The following is a 17,858-nucleotide window of genomic DNA, read 5'->3' on the forward strand; positions in this document are numbered from 1 at the left end:
TTGAGTGGGGGGGTTTGTCCCCAAAAAGGAACCAAACCCTCCTCCTGGGGGTACCTCTAGAGTACTCGAATCAGCAGCATCCCTCCTTTGACTCGTGCAACTCCTGGAGCCTTTACGTGGGTACTGCTGCTGGCTGCCTTAGCTGGAAATACGCCTATGAAATGCTAATGAGCATTTAATTAGTAAGAGGGGAGGCTGGGTGGGGAGTCCTGACCATGGTGTGGGGACATGGAACTGGGGGAGTGGTCCCTCTCCATGGCCTGGTGCCTGGAGGAACCGCAGAAGGCTCTGACCCAGCTTTGAGGGAGATTTATTTGCAAACAGACCGAGCACGGGAGAAGCGCCATCATTAAGGCAGTGATTTTTAGTTAAGATTTGAGTAATGTGTTTATCTGCAGTGCTGCAGCAGCTGGTCCTGCTGGGGGGGCATTAACACCCGCTAGTCCTTGCCTTGAGAGCTTTACAGTGCCGGGGACAGGAATGTGAGGAATCATAGAATGTTTTGGGTTGGAAGAAACCTTAAAGATCATCCATTTCCGTGATGGGGGGACACCTCCCACCAGACCAGGTTGCTCCAAGCCCCCTCCAACCTGCCCTTGAACCCCTCCAGGGATGGGGCAGCCACAGCTTCTCGTGCCAACCTGGGGGAAGACTGAGGAGCAGAAGGAGTGAATCAGGAAGCAGAAGATGGGGACAATCTGGGAGGTGGTGGCTTTGTGCATTGGGATTACAGCCGATTCTAGGGGCATCAAGGCAGAGCAGGCTTCTGGGGAGTTCTGATGGTGGATGATGAAGGACCTGGGTAGGTGGGAGCTTCTCCAAAGCCAAACAGGACCAGCCTGAAGTCTAGAAACACTTTGGTTGTAGGTGATGGAGGCTGGTGGCTGTGGCTAATTAGAGGGGAGAGTCATGCCAGGTGATGAAGGAGAGCTGATAGGGAAGCTGGGGAGATGCGGTGGAAAACGACAGATGCTGGAGGAAAACACAGCCACTTTATGCTTGATGCCATGGAAAATGGGGGACAGGGATCCCTCTTGCTTTGTTTTTTAAAAGTGCTTCCCAAATTCTGGGTGTATCTGGCATTGGCATCACCTGAAGGAAACCCGGGGTGGTGCTTCTCTTATTTGGTGGTACTTCTCTGTGGAAATATGGTGGATTGACATTCCCGAGAGAGGGAGAGATGGTGGGTGAGGTACTGGGGTGTTTGCCTCTGAATGGAATATTGGGGTAACATTATCGTTCATCTTTTTGTTGATGGTCTGTCCCCAGTGAACCCTCCCTTTGAGAACAACTGAAATGTGATAAAGATGTTTCTATGTCACCCCCTTTGAATTTAGCCACGTGAAACAGCCACCATCACCTGGAGGGTCCTCTGCAAGGGCTGGAGGCTGATTTCTCACCCCACACATCGCTCAGCCATCCCATACCCTCTGAAGAAACTGCCACAAGCACAAAAAGATGACTTGATTTCCCCCCCGATCCACGCAGTGGAAGAAGCTGTGGGATGATCATTTGGTGGTGAGAGTTTGCGCTCAGGCAAAAAGCCATCTGAAGGCAGCTTTAGCCTGCGAGGAAATGGAGATGAACTTGGCCCGATGCCTGCAGCTGGTTTGCACCAGGTTCACCCTGGTTTTGGTGTTTTGCAGGGTTTGAACAGGAGCCAGAAGGCGGCTGGGTAGCCTGGATGCTTGAACCACTCTATGGAGGAGACTCTCAGAAGATCCCATGTAGGCTTGTTCTTTATTTTATTTTTTTTTCCCTCGCTATGATTTTATTGGAGGGAAACTGGCAGGATTGAGGAGGAGAGGGGCTTGTTACCACAGGAGTAACAAACTGTCTGGTTCTGCCTGGGAGGCGAGCAGGAGCAGGATTCCAGAGCAGAGAGATTGGATGTGATGTGCTTGGGGGTGGTGGTAACTAAAACAAACTGAATAATAATAATAATAATAAAAAAGCTTCCCATGTACACAGCTATTTTTGGTAGCTGATGGCTCCTGGGTTTATACATCTCAAAGCCTTGTTACTTTTCTGAATTTCCTGAAAAGAGGGGGTTTGTTTATCTTTTGGGTTTAGGAAAATGGGATCCTTAACCCTGGAATCCCATCAGCTTGCTTCAGGATACCAAGATGAGGACAGCTGGATGGGTCTGGTGGGCCTGGGAGCCCTGATGGACAACAGGATGCCCAGGAGGCAGCGATGTGTCCTTGGGGCCAAAAAGACCAATGGCATCTTGGGGTGCATCAAGAGTGTGAGTGGCAGGTGGAGGGAGGTCATCCTGCCCCTCTGCTCTGCCCTGGGGAGGCCCCAGCTGCAGCACTGGGACCAGTTCTGGGCTCCCCAGTTCCAGAAGGACAGGGAACTGCTGGAGAGGGGACAGCAGAGGCTACGAAGATGATGAAGGGCCTGGAGCATCTCTCTGATGAGGAAAGGCTGAGGGACTTGGGGCTTTTTAGTGTGGAGAAGAGAAGGCTGAGGGGGGATCTGATCAATGCCTATAAATACTGAAAGGGTGGGTGTCAGGAGGATGGGGCCAGGCTTTTTTCATTGGTGCCCAGGGACAGGACAAGGAGCAATGGGCACAAACTTGACCGTAAGAAGTCCCATCTAAACGTGAGGAGGAACTTCTTTCCTGTGAGGGTGGCAGAGCCCTGGCAGAGGCTGCCCAGAGAGGTGGTGGAGTCTCCTTCTCTGGAGACATTCAAACCCACCTGGACACGTTCCTGTGGGACCTGCTGTGGGTGGACCTGCTGTGGCAGGGGGTTGGAGGAGATGATCTCCAGAGGTCCCTTCCAACCCCATATCATTCTGGGATTCTGTTCTTTGTTGATGACACTCTTCCTGTGCATTGCTGGCACATTATAGAGATCTCTGGATCCCCACCAAGTCCACCCGCAGACTGTTCACTTGTCTGGGAGAGCTGATATCGATGATTCCAAGGTGACAGAGCAGCTCTGTGCCATATCTGTCTCTGTGGTTGAGGCATGACATGGTCATCCTTAAAGAACAGCATGGACAATGTCCCCAGCCCTTGTATTCCTGTGTTATTCTTCAGCTGCTGCACAAACAGCCCAGAGCACTCCAGGGGTGAGCATGGATGGACTGGTGTCTGATTTATTAAGCTGGTGTTGGTGCTGAAGGTTCTATTGTGAAAGTGATGGAGATGTCCTGTTGGAGAGGCAATAAGGCAGGCTCTATGTGTGCACCCTAACAGCTGTGTATCTGAGACATCTACTGCCATAACCCTGCTGATATATGTATCATTATCTCTGATGCTGTAACTCTGCTCTCCTACATCCCTCCCGAGGCGTAGGACTCATCACTGATGCATCTACATCTCTGCCCTGGGCGCTCCAAACCCAAACTCTTTCGTTTTCCCCAGGTTGGGAAACTCCGAAGTTAATGTTCTTGCTACAGAGGATGTAGGTGGGGACCAGGTTCAGCAAGGCTAAAAAGGTTCTTAGCAAACATCCCATCTCTTGTGATACGCTCCCATTAAAGTCTTAATCAAGCAGCTTTTTTTTTCTTTTTTTCTGGCAAGCAATTATTAACCTGAGTGTTCTGCCACCCGCCCTCGCACACAGCGATGGGGGGCAATCCCCTTCGCAGGAGGGCAGAACTGGGGGTGTTTCGGAGGGGAAACGCTTGAGGGAGTGTTAAGGAAACAGGTTTACCCAAAACAAAGTCCCAATTTGTCTGTAAATTGTCCCACTGCCATGTAGGAGCCTGGAAAGAAAGACCTGCTCATGGCTGCGCTGTGCTCTGTTGCTGGAGCTGTGCTAGAAAATACACAATAAATACAATAAATTCTGGTCCTTGCGAATTGGCAGAGGTTTTTGTGGAGCTGAGTTGGATACAGATACCCTGAGCTGTATGAGGTTAATTGCCTGTGATGACTTGTGTACATTAACTGGGCAGGATCTGGGCTGGTATGTACTCTATACCACCCCTCGAACTGAAAGGCTCAAAGGGTTCCTGATTATATTTTCATTAATTAAACAGTCACTTCTAGTTTTCCTGAGGTTCTTGCTTCTCTCTGCTCCAGGTTTCGGCGCTTCCAGGAGGCTCTGCCCACCGGGTTGGCACCTCTCTGCCCAGAACGCTTCGTGCTGAAGGAAGACCTTGGAAGTGCCACAGGAGGGATAAAATGATTTGTCTAAATACTATATTTGGCACCAGCTTTTCATCTAAACCCGAGCCACTTTACACCTGTCTGACAAGATAAAGGGACTTAAAATGAGCGCAAGCGTGATTTTTATGCCTGAACGCTATACAAAGACCTCAGCATAAATGAATACCAGAGCTTCAAAGCTTTTTGCTGAATGTTTTTCTACCACCTATAGGACTGTCAGGCTATTTTATTTTCAAGGTAGGGGTGATATCACTGAGCAGCCCATTTGAAAGCTGCTCCACTTTGTTTTAAGGAGGAATGGACAGACGGGTATATGCCGTTATCCCCCGCTGAATGAGCTCAGCTCTTTTCTGGGACATGCATTCCTACCCACAGGAGGCTTTTTTTTTTTTCCCTTACTTTTCTAGTCTTTGGCAATAACAGCATCTAAATGATGTCCTTAGCTGATGCGTTGAAGTCACTGCTATGTTCGACCCAGGGCACCGCTGTTCTTCTTCCCACCCAAATGCCATCAGCAGAGGAAAGCTGTTGCTGTGAGTCCAACCTTAAAGGATTTTGTTGGTAAGTTCCTGCTTAAAGGGGAGAAAATTGCACTTGTGTTGCCCCAGCGCAATGGCTGACTGGGCCGCACAGAGCCCTGAGCGACTACAGTCACCAAAACCTTATTTCCATTTCACTCACGTGAAGAGTTTGAAGCCTTTTGATTCAAAAGCGATTACACTTCAAGCCCTGTGAGGTTAATTGTTGCTTATTCCACGTTGGGGGGTTGAAAGTGGGGTGCAGGCTCTGGTAGAGCTGGGGCCTTGGCCTGGGGAGGGTCCCTGAGGGAGGCCGCTATGTTGTGCTGGGGGGCTCTTTTTGGGGAAGGGGTGTTGGGAGAGACAGGTTTCCCTCTAAAAGGCTGTTGCAGGGCTGTCTGGAGAGCAGTGCTGGGGGAATCAAGCTGCTTGGATGCCCAAAGTGCTTTTAGGGGGTGGCTCTAGTGGCCACAGGGCCAGCACATCCCTACCCCTGGCTGGGGGCTGGCACTGGGAGGGAACAGGCTCCCTCAGGGCCCTGACGCCAAGCAGGGGAAGCGGAGGATGGCCCTGGGGAGGAGGGGGAAGCATGGCCGGGCTCGAGTGCCCCCGAGGTTGGGGGGCGAGTGCGGCCGGGCCAGTGGTGGCCCCCCGTTGGCGGGAAGGCCGGGCCTTTCCGCGGCGCCGCCTCGGCACCGCCAGGGGGCGCCGCCGCCTCCTCCCGCACGTACGCTCTACCCCCCCGCCCCCTCCCCAGCTCCAGCTGTCGCCATGGTGACCGCTGGGTGCGTAGCGGCCCTTACGAAGCTGACGCAGTGGGCGGCCCGGCACGGGCGGGGGCGGCCCCTGCACGGGCGGAGGCGGTGTTAGAGAATCGGGGGGCCGCCGGGCCCCCGGGATGGAGGTGGCGGCGGCGGCGGCCCTGGGCCTGCGGCGGCGGAGAGGTGAGGGGAGGCGGGAGGGCGGTGGCGACCCCCGGTGCCCTGGGGGTGTGGGGGGGTTGTGGGGTCCGGCGGGGGGCTGTCAGCGCCCCCCCAGCCCCGGTGGGGCCTTCCCTGCGGCGGGAGGGCAGATCCCGGCGGGCCGTGAGGGGAGGAGGCCGTAGCGGGGTCCCGGCGGGCCGTTGAGGGCGAAGCGGGCGTTGGTGCGGGCCCGGGGGGAGCTGCCGGCCGCTGTCCCCCCCTCCTTACCCCGGCGGGGCTTTGTTCTGTCACCCCCCTCGGTACTCGGGAGGCGGCGGGGGCAGGTGCGGGAGGGCTTGGCGGAGCTGTGCCCGGAGGGAGCGGTTGCCTGCGGTGCTGCGGGGAGGCGGCGGGGCCGCTGGCTCCTGCGGGAGCCGCCTCTTTTCCTTTCCCGCTGCAAGGCCCCCTCACAAGGCTGGCCTGCACCCTACGGAAAGAGGTGGGTTTTTTTTCCCTTTTTCCCCACAGACAGGTGCCAGGCAGCGCGTCAGGGGGATGGCAGGGTCAGAAATGGCACCCAAAATCCCGGTCCAAGCTGGCCTGATCTGTGTGGGAGATGGGCTTGGGTGCTGCCGGCTGACTGCACAGGGAGAAGCCACTGGTGTGTAGAGGGTGGGTGTGACACAGGGATTCTTTCTTCCAGCCTTTATTACCTCTCCACTGGTATCTGAAACAGTTAACTGGCCCTCAAAGAACTTCAGCGGCGTGGATCTGCCACCGTGGGTGATGAGCCCCTGCCCGTAGAGATCCCCAGTTAGGGTCACAGGGACCCGCAGGCGTGTAAAAGTAAAGGATGAATGGCTCCGAGATCTTACAGCTGGGATGTTGCCAGAATTCTCAGCCAGAATTCATGCTGTGCTCATTATGGGAATTGGGACCTGCCGGTGTATTTGGGACGAGCTTCAGTTGTCACTTGTAAAATAGGAATTGGGGATTGCTGAGTCTGCAGGTCCTGATGTGTGGGGTGGTGCTCACAGCCAGCTCCAGGTGGGAAACAGCATAGTGATTGCCCAAGATGGTATATACAACTTCTGGGACACTGGGGTGTTTCTAAATGTTATGTCCTGAAAGCAGCAAATCTCTGTGTGATGGATTAGCCAGCGTGTTAAAGGAAATAGTTCTGTGGGAAAGTATAACCTCTGCCAAGGTGGGAAGGAGATTACTCGCCCGCCAGGATAAAACCTTGTGTTACCTGATGCTGAGTTGCTACATCCCGCTGACTGTCATTCCCTGCTTGAACGGGGAGAAGTGTCTTGAGCTTGTGTGGTCAGGCTAAGTGTTTTTAAAATAGTCGTGGTTGGGAGATAATGAAATTGTAGGAAGTGGCTTTTGTAAAGACAGAAGCTTTAATCTCTTGGGTTTATGACATTTGGCTTCCGTGAAAAATGTGCTGAGAGGGGAAGAGTTTACACTGTCAAGGAGGTTAGTTTGGGATTGAGGAGGAAGGAGTATCTATTGGGCAGCAGTGGAAAGCTTTCAAAGTAGAAAACGTTATCTGGATGAAGTTATTAATTATCCTAGGTGTTGGCTTTCTGTGTTGTAAAAGTTACATTGGGTTTTTAAAGCTGCTGATTCGATTACTGCTCAGCCCAGTTGGATGTGTGTCAGTCTGTAGTGGATGGACAGACCAGTAATGGCTAATGGGGACAAGAAACTTGAACAGTGTCTGCTCCGTGGTAAATAATGCATGTAGCCTGGAACTTCTGTAACCAAAACTCTTCAGAAAGGAGTAGGACAAGTGTTTCCCTTTAATCTGTATTTAAATAAAAGAACGGATTTGGGAGTTATCATCTCTGCTGCTTTACAGCAATTTTAGTTCCTCCCTAACATGCTACAAAGTCAAAATTATAGCCTTGAACTACATATGTTTGCTGGCACTGATTTCGGTAGCGCTGACCTGTAAAAACAGTTTTGATCCTTTTAACTTAAGGTTTAGATTCTTTTGATTGCTATAGGGAAAATCAAATCGGAAGTCACAGAAAGGGAGATTGCTGTTAATCCCTGACAGTTTAATAATTGTTGCTGGGAAATGGACAAGGAGCAATGCAAACTTGAGTGGGCTGTGTCTACCCTGTTCCTCTTCAGAGTCCTAGGCAGGAACGGTTGTGCAACAGTATCATTTGAATGGTTAAAATTGAGAAATGTGCTGCTCTAGGAAGAAAAAGTGGGGAGGACAAAAGTACCTCCCTCCAATGACAAAGTTACATTTAAAAAAAATTAGAGAAGAGAAATAGGGCAAACCAAAATACCTGTCAGTCTGTTTCATTAGAAAAAAAAAAAAAAGACTGAATGTAGATATCAGACTATTTAAAAGTGTTGAGAAGACTCGTCTGCAGCAGATACTCAATGAGTTTGCATTGCACTCGATTTTGGCAGAGTTTTGCTTTTTATGAAACATGGTCAAAATTCCTATGAACAAATAGTTATGACAAAAAAAATTCCTTGTGTGTAAGCACACAGATGTGCTTTTGGACTTGGGGTGGGAATATAAATGTCACATTCCTTGCTCTGCCTGCCTTGGTTTGTTCTTACAAGAGATTTTTGTCTCCCTTAAACACTGTGTTCCTCTAACCAGGAACTAGAGACACAAAACTTGGAAGCCCTCTATCTTTTAGACCCGCTTGACTTGTGTGGTTTTTATCAGTCCCACCTGCCTTTGCTTCCCTCTGCAAACCAGTTTGGCATTCCCCATGGGACCCCAGTGCACCAGCTGTGGATTGCCATGTAATCCATCTGGAGTTCAGGTTGTGTCTCTATTTGTGATGTGATTTTTAATCCCAGGGTACTGCAGGTAATTGAGTTTTAGAGTCCCAGGTGGAAAAAACGGGCAGAGGGGTGTTTTTCCTGTGCAACCTCATCTTAGAAGTGAATTAATTCCAAGTTAACTCATCCAAACTAGGTCATGTTGCTTTTGAAGTTGCAATAAAACTATATGGGTTTGCAAACAAGATCTGGTAACTTCTTCCAAGCCTTTGTGACTTAGAAAACTCTCCTTAAATTAATGGAAATACCAATCTTCTTGGGTTTGTGGGTCCTTCCAGGCAAGGACTAGCAAGCCAGAGACCTGTAGGAGGTACAAGAATTTTAACACTTGATTTAAACCAACAGTGATTCTTTTCTATCTTCAGATAGAGGAAGGATGTTTGAGACTTTTGTTTTTTCATTTGGATGGCAATGTTTTCTATCTACCCTAGAACAAGCAGCTTTTACTTTGGGGAGTCTGAGCCCTCCTTTTCTTCCCAGAAAACAGCATACTCCTTTTTTTTTTTTTTTTTTTTCTTTTTCAACTTGCCACCTAGGTAGCAGCAAATAATACTTGGTTAAAGCCAGCAGTCTCAGATTCTGACAGTGATCCAGCAGATGAATAAGTACATCCTGAGCTGGATTCAGTAGTTTGAGGAAGTTCTGTTTAAAGAGACAGCAATTGAGATGCTCCGAAGAGTGAAACTTATTTTCATCTGCTTTTTAGAGAGCTGTGGGGCCGGAATTTTTAGAGAGCTGGGGGAAAAGGAGTTCATGAAAGTGCCCTTTGTGCTATCAGGAGCGTGACAAATGGACTCTTCTGGGATCTGTGGCCAGCTTTGGGATGTTTGTTCTTGCTGGAATAGATTCTTGGAGTACATCAGACTTTTAACTTGAAGCTAGTTTGCAATGATATTTTCTTTATTCTGCACTGTACATACATGATGCTCTTAATTTAAGCATCTGTCTGCCAGAACAAATAAACATGGCACATGTCTCTTGGTGGTGGGAATCCTTGCGATGCTTCTAGTTAGAGCCATGCTCCTTTGTTTTCCAGCTAATGTTTTGGTTTGTGTATTTCTAAACAGAAATTGGGGGAAAAAATCTTAAAAATTTGCCAGGTGCGATATCTGTTCAGCTTTGAACTTTTAAGACAGAAGAAACTGAAATTCTTTTGTCTGATAAGGGCTGGAAAAGTTTGCCTACTGAAAACTTAAAATGAAATTGCTGTGTATTTTTAAGAGCATGAGTATAGCTGGGCGTTGGTAGTCTACTCCCAGGGCACAGAAATACTCTAGAATTTCTTCCCTTTGTGCAACCACGTTGATCCCTGCTTACAAGATCTCACTCTGCTTTCCAATAACACAATATATATTTTGTCTCCTACAGCAGCAATTGCTCTGCAGATAATTCTGGTGCCTTGATCCCAAGTTCATTATAAAACCAAGTGTATATAAGAATGGGCCCATACCTGATCCATTTAAAAAAAATAGTCTGAAATACTGTGGACTGCTTAATTATTTGAAGCATCATTACAAGCTTTAGAGAATGATAAAGATGCATGTGAAAATCGATAGTTTTATATTTTAGAAACAACATATAGTGGAGTATCCTAATATAAAATGCATACAAAATTTGGGTTTAAATGTAAAGCATAATGGTGCTGTGCCGCCTTGATGATTTTGAATGGAAGGTAGAATTCCTACTTTAGAAAAAAACATGCCCTCTTTCTTCAGTCACTTCTCCTTTTCTGTTATTTTCCTTCCTCCCTTTTTATTCTTTTCGCTCCTCCTTCCAGTGAAAGGGCTGTGGGTCCCTTACCTCATACACTGGATTTCTTTGAAAAGATGTCAAGCTAAAAGATTAAATAAATAAATAAATCTAAAAAGGCTGCTGATTAATTTTCTCTTCCTTGCAGCAGGAGTAGAAAATGTGCATGGCAAGCAGAGACTGCTTGACTAACAAGGAGTTTTCTCATGGGCTCTTAACCCTCAAACTTCCACTCTCTCCTTTTACACCAAGGCTTCTTTAACTGGATTTGTGCTCCTGCAGATCCCTGGAAGTCCTCTTCCTCCTCCTCCTCCTCCCTGCCCTTCCACTGGAGTTTCTGTCCCTCTGGCCTGGCCTTCTGGTCTGCTTCAGGCTGACTCCAAATGTCTGTGGAATTGTGTGAGAATTCATGGCTTTTTAGTTCTGTTCTAGCAATTAAATCCTTGCCAGCCTGCTTTGGTTCTTGCACGTTCCCTTTGGCTGAAATTAAAACTACAAGTGGATTCCTCAGTGATGTCTTTGACCTGAATAAGAATTTTTCCCTGAAAAGAGGCTACAACATGAAATCCTAGCATCTTAAAAATTGTAATTTTCCTTGTGTTCTTCGCTTGCCATTTCATCAGGCAAAGGGGCTGTTCAGCAAGTAATGATCACAAACCCCAGTAAGCTAATAACATGATTGATAAATTGTCTCTGAGTTTTTAAACTGATCGTGTTTCCAGGTCTACATTGCTGCATCAGCAGTAATCTGGTGATTACTCCAGCACACACCTCTCCTCGCACATTTTCAGGAGTTTGTTCTCCCCCTGTTGCTGCTGAAATAGCTTATTTCTTACAGTTTGGTGCTCTGTGACACGCGAGACGGGAAGATTTGCTTGGAGCATCTAAACAACAAGTGTCATATCATCGACGAGCTAATTACTCTTTGCTGAATGACAGTGGAGACTGGCTGATACTGAAATTGATAGTATGAGATTCTCCTCTTCTTGTGAAGACGTGGTAAGATAATTTGACACAGTGTTTATGGTTACTAGGAGTAATTAGCTAATTGATAAATATGAGAAGACTACTGTAATAGGTGCTCTGAGCATTTGGATGTCTTTTTTCTGCTGAAACATCAGTTTTTTGTGTGATTTGTTGGTCTAGATTATCAGCACAGACCTGAGAGATCCTGAGTTTAGATCCAGGCAGGCTTCTAGGCTGAGTCCTGATGCTTTCAACAAATGTGCAAATAAAATGGTGAGTCCCTTAGGAGACCTGAAATAAAATAGAACCAGATAATAGGAAGAAACAGGAAAATTCAGGACCTTGCTGTTACAGGTTTATTGCAGTAAGGACAATAGAAACGTGAGGCTGGTATGAAAAAAAGCTTTGGTGCATTTCTACCCCTGAAAGGTTTCCATTCAGATCTGTTGTGTTGCTCCGTGTCTGTTAGAAGTTGGAATTCACACAGCTCTGCAGCTTTTAGAAAGGAGAATGAAATGGAATATTATGTCATGGCTTGTCTTTTCGGCCCAGATCTGTGTAACGTGCTTGCTGGTGTTTACAGCCATAGATACAGCCTTGATGTATTTTTGGAATATAGATTCCAGCTCCAAAGGCTGAGCTTCTGGAGGCTTGTCTTTTCCCCATGTGATCTGCCAAATGATCTTGCAAAATTGTGCTGTTTTCTCTTATGGAAAATTAACTGTTTCACCTCCTATAAAAATCAAAGCAAGTCAGGTGCTTCTTGTGAGTTTGCAGCATCTCAGCCAGCCCATGACTGTCCTGAAGAAAGTGAATTCAGTTGCATACTGTGTTTCTTGGTCACATCAGGACCCCTTAAAAATGTTTTTTATTGAAATTCAACCTAGTGCTGTCTAATAATTTCCCTTTATGCCTGGCTTGGCTTTGTCAGTGTCCAAAAGGTTTGGTCTTTCCTTGTTTGAAACACAACTCAGTTTTCAGTGTGTGAAAATTCAGATCTGAGTAGTAGGAAATGAAGTGAACTCAGGGCAACTCCCCATCGCTAAATGGTTCTGGAACAGTAAGTTGAAGATTTTGTTTTGCTTGTTTGCTGTTGAGTTCAGAACAAGAGCTCTATTAAAAGTGCATTTCAAGAACTTTAGACCCTCTGGAAACAGGAGAGTTTTTCTAGCCCGATGGTCTGTCTCTTGTTCCGGGATATCCCTTGGAAGAGGATGTGTCCTTCAATCTGAAAGGTCCTGTGTTTGAGCGCATTTACCTCTCAGCCAGATTTAACCTTTTAAACTACAGTACCCTTTTTGTGACTCTGTTCTGTCTGATTCAGTTGTTTGTCACCATCTCCATGGCATCCAAGCATCCGCTAATGACACCCGCTTCACTAAATGAGAGTATTCACATATGAGCTTCTGGATTTTTGCTTGGAGGGGAAATGTGTCCGTGATTCCCCTGTCGGAGGAAGTAAAAAAAAAAAAAGTCCCATTTGCTCTGCTGAATGGTGGATAAGTTACATCCTTAAAACAAAATGAAGAAGCAGTAATTTGCGACTTCTCCCTTAAGTTCCTGTTGTAGTGGATGCTCTTTTTCTTCCCTGAATAGAATAGAGAATAATGACAGATTTCTTTGAGAGGTTCTGTCTGTGGGATGGCTCTTCCCCTCACTTCTGTCATTTTCACTTATTTTCTAGCAGAGAAAGAGGCTGCTCTTTCTTTTCAAGTCTTCCTTCCGAGGTTAACATGGGGCTAAAACTGTTTGGCACACGAATAATGAAGCGCATAGGAAGCGGGAGATGCTTTTCCTGAGATGTTACGTGCCTGTTCTAAAACTGGAAAGAGTAGAGTTTTCCTCCCAACTTCAGTGACATGGGGAGCTCAGGGCAAAATGCTTTTGTGCAATTGTGGTGTTAAAGCTTTGCTCTGCAGGAAGCCATGGGCTTCTTTCTCCAGAAGCTCTTTCCCCTCTAAATTTCATGCCTATTCCTCGTTCGATATCTTGCTTTTGGAAAACAGTCTTTTATCCTCATTGATTTATGTTTTTTTTTCAAAGAAAAAAAAAAGCCTAAAAAAAGGAACATGCTTTATTCCAGATCTGAGAGCCCAACCCTTTTGAAAACCTCAGGGGCCGTAATCAAATTGAACTCGATAGGAAATGAGGACATTCACAAATGCGGTGTTGTCCTCGGTGCTTCCAAATGTCACTGGTCTGGAAGAGTCTGAGATAAAGAACTTTGTGGGTTGCATGTAACTATTAGTTAAGTTGCTTTATAGAACCCCAGCTCTCTGGTGGTTGGAAAGAATTTATTGATTCTCCAAGGCCTTGGTCTGACTTTGTCTTTCTCTTGGGTGAGGGTGGAGGAATCAGTATTAGGCGGGTTTGGAGGTGGGAGCCACGTAGGATGCTGCAGAAAATGCTTCTTCTTCTGTGAACGGGTGGCTGAGTAAGTGTGGTACGTGCATCTCAAGTGCCTCCTGGGAGCCTGCTGGTAATATTTACAGAGTTTGTGAATTTGGAGTGTGTGGTGGAAGACTTTGTACGCAGGCCCAGAAGTGTCAAGTGTGTTTAATTTGCCCCAGTGAAGAAGGAGAAGGTTATAGAATAGAATCATAGAATCATAGAATGGTTTGGGTTGGAAGGGACCTCAAAGATCATCCAGTTCCAACCCCCCTGCCCTGGGCAGGGACACCTCCCACTAGAGCAGGTTGCTCAAGGCCACATCCAGCCTGGCCTTGAACACTTCCAGGGATGGGGCATCCACAACTTCCCTGGGCAACCTGTTCCAGTGTCTCACCACCCTCAGAGTAAAAAATTTCTTCCTGAGATCTAATCTGAATCTTTTTTCTTGTGCGGGACGGGTAGGACAGGAAGTCTGAAAGGCCTCTGTGAGGTGGGGAGCAGGTGTTTGGGGAGGAGAAACAGGAATATGCATATTTTGGTGGTTTCTCTGTGATCCAGTGTGCAAGTTTGCAGGATGTCTGTTTGAGTGTGGTTAGAGGTGTGTTGAGGAACATGGTCTTCATGGTGTAAGGAACCTGTATTTTGTGTCTAGTAGAACCACTACTGGCTTCTTGGGAATTTGTTCCCTGGAATGGCTTGAAAGCCTCTGGTTTGGAACTCTTAAGGTATATTGCACCTTAACTTTTATTCTTTGGGACATGAAATGCTTATTTTGTGATAAGTTACCTTGACCAGGTCCCCAAGGGTGTAAGGCTCCTCATCCTGGGCTGCATCAAAAGAAGCATGGCCAGGAGGTCAAGGGAGGGGATTCTGCCCCTGGTGAGATCCCACCTGGAGCTCTGGAGTCCTCAGCACAGGAAGGACCTGGACCTGTTGGAGCAGGGCTGGAGGAGGCCACGAGGTGCTGGGAGGGCTGGAGCCCCTCTGCTGGGAGGACAGGCTGAGAGAGTTGGGGGGTTCAGCCTGGAGAAGAGAAGGCTCTGGGGAGACCTTCCAGTCCCTAAAAGGGCTCCAGGAGAGATGGGGAGGGACTCTGGATGAGGGAGGGGAGCCCTAGGAGGAGGGAGAAGGGTTTGACCCTGAAAGAGGAGAGATGGAGCTGAGATGTGGGGAAGAACTTGTTTGGTGTGAGGGTGGTGAGAGCCTGGCCCAGGTTGCCCAGAGAAGCTGTGGCTGCCCCGTCCCTGGAGGGGTTCAAGGGCAGGTTGGAGGGGGCTTGGAGCAACCTGGGCTGGTGGGAGGTGTCCCTGCCCAGGGCAGGGGGTTGGACTAGATGGCCTTGAAAGGTCCCTTCTGTGATATCACCTCAGAAACAGTGATTTTTCCTTCTCCTGGAAGTGGTGGGGAGCAGAGGGATTCTGCTGCTGCTGTGTGTTCTTCTTCTCCCAAAAGCTTCTCCTGTGCTGTGGTGTGTGTCTGGAATGCCAATGGAGGAGCTGGGGGTGGCCGGGTGAGGTTACATGGATGTTTCAAGTCGGTAGATGTTAGCAGAGAAATAAACTGATGAAAGAAGTGCCCAGCGTCGGGGATAAGAAAAGGAAACGAGCCTTTGCAGGACTCAAACTTCTGGCACAATGTGAACTGAAAGCCCCATAAAGACGTGCTGCTGTTCTGCGTTTTGAGGTTACGCTGTAGAAACTGGGGAGGTGAAGCAGCAGATCTGTTCTGAGACCGCTTTTAATGACTCCCAACTCTCTAAAATATTTCAAGAGTCGAGAGGGGAAGGAAGTACCCTATGAAGTGTTAGATTACTTTTTAAAGTTACGTTCCAGCTACTGCTGGGTGTAATGGGTGCTTTCATCAGCTCCTCTGAGGGATGTTGTCTGGGTAGGCTGAGGAAGAGGATGGAACTGCCCTTAGGGAAAACAGGAGTCTGTTCAACACGGATTATCCTGGACTGTCCTTCTCAGAGCCACCTGAGCTAATTATTATTTTAAAACATTGGCATGTTATGCAATGGACGAGTCAATGTCCTTTATGTCCCCAGCTGCTGTTGTATTTATCCTATGAAAAACTGGTTTTCCAGCTGCTCTGCTCATCTATCTTTCCTACTTAACTCTTAATTAGTTATAAACAAAAAAAAAAAGACTTGAAAGCAGTATAATGGATGGGGTTTTAATTGAATGGAGGACAGCAAGAGACAGAAGGCTCAAGTCTTGCTCCCACTTAAATGTGTTTCTGAGGAATAAGGCCCTTCATTCGCACGATCAGAGCACTAGAGAAAGAGGCAGGAATGCTTTTAGGAAAATAACGTAATTAAACTGAAAGGGAAGAAATCACATTGGTTCCTGGTGCTGCAGCTGCAGGTCTTTGGCATTTTGTGTCCCTGCTGTGTATATGGTAGCTGTGAAACGCAATCCCTTTGAGTGCCAAAGCGTGAAAGGGTGTGGTTAAAGCAGTCGGCAACCTTTTCACTTTAAATTACCTGATTTATGACATGAAAATCTCAATGTTAAGATAGATTTGTTTTGCAAACCGTTGGACTGTAAGTTACCTGGTGTTAGGCCAAAACACTCCCTCTTGGCCAGCATGGGAAAATCCAGCTCTTGAGCCTCTGCTCCAGACCACAAAGGCTAAAAACGCTCCCAAAGAAAAAGTTGAACTTTCAATACTTTCAGTTCTTTCAACGCTTTCAGTTCTTTCAACAGGCAGCATTTTAGAAATATTCTTAATTTATGTGAATATTTGAGGAAGTCTTTTGGGTGGGGGAGTGTGTGACCCTCCCCTTTTCTCTTCCTGTTCTGCTCTGGACTACTTTCATCTTTCCAGTATGGCTGGGTTTGCAGCTTTTATTTGCCAGTATGAAGTTCAAAGTGGTCTTCTGCCTTTGGATCTGGAGATGTGAGGTTCTCACCACAGAGAAGGTGCAATGCCAGAGGGGTGGGATACTGGAACTCCTGGTTCTCCCGGCGTGGAGAAGCAGGAGATCCTGTTTCCATACAATTTGTTCACCTATTTCCTTGTCCTTTAGATGAATAGACTGGTGTTTGCTCAACTGCCTCGCACCTGACTGCTGCCTCTCTGCAGGGGTTTTCTAGCAGTTTGCATTTCATAATGGGAGTTTTTGTTTAAACTAGATTTTTTTGAAGAGGGGGGAAAAAAAAAGGTGGTAGAACCCAATTAGGAGAGAGGAAAAGGGAGGAAAACACTATTATCCAAGACTCGGTGGCCCTCAGGACTGTGTGGCTGCTGCTCCCTTTTTGTAGGGAGCAGGAGAAGAGATGAGAAAAGTGTTATCTTTCTTTTCTTCAAATATTCATAACGTTCCTGCTGCAGAGGAGCAAGGCTACCAAGGCTTCATTAGATATTTCTGCTATTGGAAAAGGAGATGAGGTTGGAAGCAGTTGTGGCTCTTACGTTCCTATGGGAACAGATAGGAGATGCAAGGGCTTGAATTCTCAACTATAAGGGGATTTGTCAAGAAAGGTGGGAAAAGGATTTAATTTCTGATTTGAGTGGGAAACTAATATTCATTCTTTCCCCGACTGGCTCCTGACTGCAAGTTTTTCTCTGCTGAAGAGGAGACAGGATTTTGTGCAGAGTCTTCAAAGGCTGCTTTGCTGCTCCGTGGCCACAGAGTTAATTACAAGCTGGGCAATGGGATGCTCGAGTCCACCCTGTTGCTGTTTTGCTGACTCAGCAATTCAGGGCTCTTTTTAGATTGGGGGGGACAGCAAAAAGACCGCTGGATGAGAACACAAACACAGGAGCGGGGTTAGTAACCCCGTCTGAATGAATGCTCCAGACTAAACTATTTCTAAATCCGTTCTTACCACCCCATTTAAATTAGATAAGATGTTCAGGGAAGGGATATCCGGTTTTAGTTCTTCTGCAGCCTGTTGTTAGAGCAGTTCCTGGGAAATCCAGGACTTTGCCCAGTCCTGTCCAGCACATGTCTCTTCCTGGGGAGATCAGCCAACACGCTGGGAGTAGCTTCTCCTTCTTCAGAAGAGTTGGGTGGTACAAGATACACACTATATAAAGAAAAACAACCTCATTATGCAATTTAGGAGGAATTGCAGTGCCAAGGTTAAGGCCGTTCTGCCTTTAAATTGAAAAGGAAATAGCAAAAAGAAAGGAGTTTCATTAATGAAGAGGTTTAGGTTTCGAACACTAAGTGTCTTTTTTCCAGCTAAGTTTGGTAGAAAGCAGCCACCTGGCTGGGGTGGTGCCTTGCTGGCTCCTGGATGGGTGTGCTTCCTGCTCACCAGCAACAGCTTTTTTTTTTTTTTTTTTTTTAAAAAAAAAAAAAAAAAAAAAAAAAAAAAAAAAAAAAAAAAAAAAAAAAAGGGGAAAAAAAAAAAAAAACCGCTGGGTGTG

The 17,858-nt window shown here is 47.1% G+C and overlaps 1 protein-coding gene across 4 annotated transcripts in view; it reads left to right on the plus strand.

Annotated features, from left to right (window-relative positions):
• Positions 1-5,492: 5,492 nt before the first annotated feature.
• DAGLA (diacylglycerol lipase, alpha) overlaps positions 5,493-17,858 on the plus strand; it is a 76,171-nt gene continuing 63,805 nt past the window's right edge. For 2 of the 4 annotated variants that reach the window (XM_014948809.1, XM_014948805.1), the window contains exon 1: positions 5,530-5,591. The gene's annotated coding sequence lies outside the window, so the exon portion shown is untranslated. Of the gene's footprint in view, positions 5,592-10,959; positions 11,121-17,858 lie in introns of all 4 variants that reach the window. The other 2 variants (XM_014948804.1, XM_014948803.1) reach the window with 2 other exon arrangements.

Source organism: Calidris pugnax, unplaced genomic scaffold, assembly GCF_001431845.1.
Source record: "Calidris pugnax isolate Ruff unplaced genomic scaffold, ASM143184v1 scaffold107, whole genome shotgun sequence".
In the NCBI taxonomy this organism is placed as follows: Eukaryota; Metazoa; Chordata; class Aves; order Charadriiformes; family Scolopacidae; genus Calidris; species Calidris pugnax.